We start from the raw sequence: 7,072 nt of genomic DNA, 5'->3' as shown, positions 1-7,072 counted from the left end.
ACTATAGTTCGCAAACTTACGTAAGGGTGGAGCGTGCAGTTTATGAAGTAAAGCCACCATGGCCACATAACCCTTTCGCTGCTACAGAGACGTGCTCCCAGCATTCCGCGCTGTGCGCGATTTTGTCATCACTGCACTGCTTTGACACACTTATCATTCGATTTCACAAAAACTACTTGGCCTAAAAATTTGATTTTTACCTATCTTCTTGACTGATACATTCTCCCCATAAATGACTTAATTTTGTTTCGATGTTCAACACAGTTATTGTGAAGCATTAAACGTAGTAAACCATTGCACGAAATTTTGAAGAGTTTGCCGAGGTAGAGAGGCAGTGAGGCGCAGTGCGCAAACAATTTGTGTTTGTCATAACGGACAGCAAATACTTGCCAAAACATAGATCAGTCGACGAAAACATTGAATATGATGATGTTGCCAAAGCAGCGAAGCAAACAATTGCGTCAGACAATCAAGTAGCTCGGCAACGTACGAGCCGAAATTCTGCTCTAAATAATGCTTTTAATACTGTCGCAAAAGAACATATCTCAATTTGAATAGTAAAACAGCGACTGCGAAAGAGAAGATATACAAACAAAACAGATAACATGAATATTGTATGTGTGCCTTTTCATTGTATTTATTTGCTGTGAAAAGAAATATTGGAGGACAAAATTAGAAAAACCGAAATCTTTTTATGATTATAATGAAGAGATAAAGCACTAGAAACTTCAAAAAATTGCATTCAAACGAATAAAATTAATGAAGTAAGATACTTCGATATTGTTTTTAATAAAGAAAACATTAAGTACCGATCAAGGGTTTGAACTCAAGACCTTTCGCTTGCAGCAGCCGAACACCATAATCATTACACTAACACAGCTCATCATTGAACAGGTTTACTGGAGGACTGTAAAATGTCACACAAAATACCGATAAACACTGTTGCTATGACTATGAATTACTCACGTTTCGTCGAAGTACAATAGGAAATAAACAAGACCGCTGTTCTTTAATGCGAAAAAGGGGTTCGTGAGAATGATACAAACACCTTTCCTTGCTATCGCCTGAATTAGAAGGCTTATTGCTTGTGTGGTTTAATTAATTATTAGAATATGAATCAATTGGTATAAAGAATGCTTATTCCAAACTTTCTATAAAAGAAAGTCTGCTATCAAGACATTGCTTTTGTTCAATTACTTTATTTATGACTGAACGTTTCTAAAACTGAAGAGACTCGTCCGCGCTCTGCACTGCAGTCGAGCTCAGGCAACGTCGTTCTCTGTTCATTGGTTGACTGTGTTTTGTGACGTCAGATGCGCAGAACGAACCTAAACTCGGCCGCCGTCGTAAATGACGCGCACTTTAGTATGTGTTAGGCGCCAGTCTGCTCGAGTTTGTTCCGGCAATGGTTATTTGCGGCTGGATCGATCGGTTGGTCGGTCGCGCACTGGGACACCAGATGACTTTGTCAGCCTTGAGCGTCGCCGCATGTGAGGTCGCCACGTGAGTCCAGTGGGCCGCGCCGTATAGCGAGGGGGAGTGACTTCGCGGCCGACAAGAGAGCAACAGGAGTCAACCCACGACATCGGTCTGGTTGGCGTGAGCTGCGACGCCGTGAGACGGGAGATCGGAGCGCCTTCCTGCGTCCGTTGAAGCGGCTGGCAGCGGACGGTTTGGGAGAGCGTTTTGGGGGTGCTGCGCCAGGTCTTCGCCAGACATCGCAGTTTATTAGAAGTTGAGTGATTCGTGATATGTGTTTAATTTACTCGTTAAATTCAACCTGTTTTCTTGGTCAGTCTCTCGTCCACAGCTTGCTCGTCTGTCTCTCGTCCGCATTTGTTAGGCAGTTAGTGTCTGTCTGTCGGCCTTCCGTTCGTTAGTAGCTTCCTCTGTCATGTTTGTCGGATTCGGTGTTAACTAATTTATTGCTTAAGGTGTAAGACCGAATTCCTGAAATATGTTTTTATTTTGCCTATCATCTTGAGAGGCGGTATATGTGTCATGTAAAAAAAAAAAAAAAATGGCTCTGAGCACTATGGGACTTAAATTCGGAGATCATCAGTCCCCTAGAACTTAGAACTACTTAAAGCTAACTAACCTAAGGACATCACACACATCCATGCCCGAGGCAGGATACGAACCTGCGACCGTAGCGGTCACGCGGTTCCAAACTGAAGTGCTTAGAACCGCACGGCCACACCGGCCGGCTGTAATGTAGAGCATGTTTGTACATTTTAGGTAAGATTGCCTTTCATGGGTTTTTATTCAAATGGTCATTTTAGTATATAAAGTTGCCATCCTTCTTTCTTTTCTTTCAAAAACTAGTTGCATTTTCGGTGGCAAGTAATTTTTTTTTTTTAAATGTGAGTGTTTTGTACCATTTCCATCCCTACTACGGGATGCATAGTTCATTTGTTTGTGTGAGTTGTTAAAATTTTTAATTTAAAGTAATCTGGTGTGTTGCAGATTTGCACCAGTGTAGTCTTTCAGAGGTTGTTGTGAGCGGTCGTGACTACGGCCGTGTTAAAAGGGAGCAGCAAGGCTCTCAGCCCGAAAGCTCATACTGTCAAAAAAAGAAAAAAAAATTGTTGTTTCTGCCTCTGAATAAATTGTAACTTGATATTTAGAGGATGCTTTCTGATTATAATTTTTTTAATCTGTTTTTTTTAAAGGGTTTTTAGGAAGAAAATTTTCATTTATTAAAAAAAATTCAATTTGTTTCATCAGTTACCCACTGGCAACTACTTCCACGCTCACATAGTGTGATTAAATGTGTTAATGTTCTTGGTGAATCGCTAGTAAATAAAGTAAATTCTTCAAGAAAACATTTTGAAACATGCTGGTTCTCTAAATTTTCTCAATATCGCTCCTCCAAAAGAACATTGCCTTCCCTCCAGGGATTCCCATTTGAGTTCCGGAAGCATCCCTGTAACACTTACGTTTTGCTCGAAACTACCGGTAACAAAACTAGCTGAGTTGTTTCAGTGTCTTCCTTCAATCCCACCTGCTGCGGATCCCAAACACTCGAATAGTACTCAACAATGGGTCGCCCTAGTGTCCAATTTAGGCCTCCTTTACAGGTGAACCACACTTTCCTAAAATTCTCAATGTTGACCATTCACAATCCTCACTATAATCCTTACATGCTCATTCCATTTTATATTGCTTTACAACATTACTCCTAGATATTTGATCGACGTGGCTGTGTTGTACAACACACTACTAATGGATCTGTTTTTCCCACTCATCTGCATTAACTTACATTATTATACATTTAGAGCATCACACCAACTAGAAATTTTGTCTAAATCATCTTCTATCTTGCTGCAAACGCAGATACCCTCAGGCATATCACAGCATCATCAGCAAACAGCCCTCTATTGCTGCTAACCCCATCGGCCACATCATGTATGTATACAGAAGATAAAAGCGCTCCTATCACACTTTCCTGGGGCACTCCTGACGAAACCCTTCTATGATGAACACGCGCTGTCGAGGAAAACATGCTGAGTTCTGTGTGAACTATTAGGAGAGTGCAGCAAAGGTGAAAGTTTTTGAAACACTGTTGAATGGGATGAGACACTTACTGTATGTTAAGTCAAATATCATCTCCCTAATACACTACTGGCCATTAAAATTGTTCACCAAGAAGAAATGCAGATGATAAACGGATATTCATTGGACAAAGATGTTATACTACAACTGACAAGTGATTACATTTACACGCAATTTGGGTGCATAGATCCTGAGAAATCAGTACCCAGAACAACCACCTCTGACGGTAATAACGGCCTTGATACGCCTGCGCATTGAGTCAAACAGAGCTTGGATGGCGTGTACAGGTACAGCTGCCCATGCAGCTTCAACACGATACCACAGTTCATCAAGAGTAGTGACTGGCGTATTGTGACGAGTCAGTTGCTCGGCCACCATTGAGCAGGCGTTTTCAATTGGTGAGAGATCTGGAGAATGTGCTGTCCAGGGCAGCAGTCGAATATTTTGTTAATCCAGAAAGGCCGGTATAGGACACGCAACATGCTGTCGTGCATTATCCTGATGAAATGTAGGGTTTAGCAGGAATCGAATGAAGGATAGAGCCACGGGTCGTAGCACATCTGAAATATAAAGTCCACTTTTCAAATTGCCGTCAATACGAACAAGAGGTGACAGAGACGTGTAACCAATGGCACCCCGTACCATCACGCCGGGTGATACGCCAGTATCGCGATGACGAATACACGCTTCCAATGTGCGTTCACCGCCATGCTGCTGCAAACGTCGTCGAACTGTTCGTGCAGATGGTTGTTGTCCTGCAAACGTCCCCATCTGTTGACTCAGGGATCGAGACGTGGCCGCACGATCCGTTACAGCCACGCGGATAAGATGCCTGTCATCTCGACTGCTTGTGATACGAGGCCGTTGGGATCCAGCACGGCGTTCCGTATTACCCTCCTGAACCCACCGATTCCATATCCTGCTAACAGTCATTGGATCGAGACCAACGCGAGCAGCAGTGTCGCGATACGATAACCGCAATCGCGATGGGCTACAATCCGACCTTTATCGAAGTCGGAAACGTGATGGTACGTATTTCTCCTCCCCATATGAGGCATCACAACAACGTTTCAGTACGCAACGCCGGTCAACTGTTGTTTGTGTATGAGAAATGGATTGGAAACTTTCCTCATGTGAGCACGTTGTAGGTGTCGCCACCGGCGCCAACCTTGTGTGAGTTCTCTGAAAAGCTAATCATTTGCATATCACTGCATCTTCTTCTTGTCGGTTATATTTCGCGTCTGTAGCACGTCATCTTCGTGGTGTATCAATTTTAATGGCCGGTAGTGTATCTCTTTTAACTGGAAAACGACCCAATTTATAGTTTGTGACAATAGAATTATTTTGTGTGTGTGTGGTACGTATAATTGATACTGCGATTGTCTTAGATCGACAGTACTATAACGAATTGCCGCAACAGTACTAACAAATGTAGTGTTTGAATCTACATGTCCCCACCATCAGGTCGGCCCTCTGATGATCTGTGTGTTCCTGTCTGTCAGCAGGTGGTAACATGCTCCGGGTTATTAGGCTTCTCCCAGTAGCTTTAACGACCTCCTATCGGCCCTCTCCCTGTGAGGAGTTCATTTTAAGTAGGTTGCGTATTGGGCACTGTCTCTTTAGCCACCGCCATTTAAGTGGTGCTCCCCCACCACTTTGTGTACATTGCTCCCTACTTTGTACTGTCCATTTGCCAACGGAACCTTTTTTTTTAACCGCTTACGTTCCCGTCTGCATTTGCCGTCTGTGCTATCGGCCGTTTTACTTAACGACGCGCTGACTATCGACCGCGTTTTACTTTTTAACCGTCGTAGTAATATGGCGAAGGCTATTAAATTGTAGTTCTGGAACTCCGTTTCTCTATGGGGTATTTTATAGAACTTTCTCCACGTTCCTGTGTTTAGCTCTCTTACGTCGATTGGCATTGACGTGTACTCGGGTTGTGCAGTTTTGAAATGGGCGTGTATGACTTAGTGGTTTTCGCACCCTAAAACAAAACAGACAAACAAACAAAACGCATCATATCGTATACCTGTGGAAACTGTATTTAATTTCGGAAGGTAAGGTTTATTTGATTTTCTTGTTTCCGCTTTTGCGTACTTGGATAAAGGTATAGGGCGCGTGTATTAGATCCAATTCATTGACCTGATTTGAGCAGTAAATTAATTTCTTTATCTTTGACACATAAATTCAGCTGTAAAAGCAATCAGTCGTGACTAACACGCCCGAGTTCTCAGTGTAACATATGGTGATCGGATCACCTCCTTATTGCACGATATACGCAATTCATATTTAGGTCACCATTCAGTTCCAGACAATTTTCTTATATTTCAGTACATCTGCTACACTCGTTAAAATTTCAGAGTATTAAGGCTATTGCCATGGGCAGTTTGCACTGTCATAGTATAGTTTCTCGTCAAGTTCAGGTTATCTGTTGGGAGACAGCAGGGGTGTGTACACACTTTCACGCATTAAAACGACATTTGAATTATTAAATCTCGGATTTGTATCTTATCATTATTTGCAGTGCCATACCAAAGTACTGCTTAGTGGAAATGAAAATGACGTGCGACTGGAGAGGTGTGGCGTGGCACGCGCCAGAGGCCGCCGCGTGCGGTTCCGCAAGGCTGGACCGCTGCCAACTGCAGCTTGCCTCTGGCACGACCTCAATCTGGCGCTTTCACCGTCCAAAACACGTCAGACAACAGCTGGCTCGTTGGTCTAGGGGTATGATTCTCGCTTAGGGTGCGAGAGGTCCCGGGTTCAAATCCCGGACGAGCCCTACATTTTGTTTTGAAGTCATTCACTCAACAATTTCATTCAAATCCTTGATAAACTCTAGTAAAATTGTACCTCCACTTCTCCTTCTCCTTTATCTTCCTGATACATTTCTGCTTACGCAGGTCGTTGATAAAACACCCTGGAGTCTTCTCTTTTCTCCCACAGTCTATCGTTCAGTATTTCCTCCCACTCTGCACTTCACATAATCCATCTGATGGCTTCATCGTCTTGTTCGTAGTCTTCTTCCACAGTCTGAGATATGCAGAGCCCTTCTTTTTAGACTTTACAGACACACCTTTGTGGAAAATGCAATCTGGTGGATACACTCAGCCACAGATTCACCTGTGGTGGCAATGTGCATAACTGGAATTGGATCAGGCAACAAATCGCCTTTCTCACCAGATTCTCTACGCAATATACAACGCCATCGCTCCTCCTGAGACCGGACATGACATACTTTCCGAAATTAAAAACCAACGCCAGTTGCTGGTTACTGGGAAAATATGTTAGTTATGTCATCCACACACTTGGGTCGGACAGCGAGATAGAATTCCGCGTTTACATGAAGTGTGAATATGCAAAAATCAGCACGTATCGCAACCGCAAGAAGCACTATGGCAACATGCTGAAGATCATTTTTGAAGGAATGGGTGTTGGTTAAATATGTGAAACAACTACAACACCTTGGACGAGAACGAAAAGAAGAAAAATAAAAGTCACTTGGTTCCTTATTATT

The 7,072-nt window shown here is 43.0% G+C and overlaps 1 non-coding gene across 1 annotated transcript; it reads left to right on the top strand.

The window, feature by feature from the left end:
* The first annotated feature begins 6,265 nt into the window (after nt 1-6,265).
* Nucleotides 6,266-6,337, top strand: Trnap-agg (transfer RNA proline (anticodon AGG)). Its single transcript has one exon. It is a non-coding gene; the product is annotated as a tRNA-Pro (tRNA).
* The last annotated feature ends 735 nt before the right edge of the window (nt 6,338-7,072 follow it).

The sequence above is a fragment of the Schistocerca cancellata genome, chromosome 3 (assembly GCF_023864275.1).
Source record: "Schistocerca cancellata isolate TAMUIC-IGC-003103 chromosome 3, iqSchCanc2.1, whole genome shotgun sequence".
Taxonomy (NCBI): Eukaryota; Metazoa; Arthropoda; class Insecta; order Orthoptera; family Acrididae; genus Schistocerca; species Schistocerca cancellata.
Note: the sequence above shows the minus strand (reverse complement) of the source record. Positions and strands in the feature narration are given on the sequence as shown.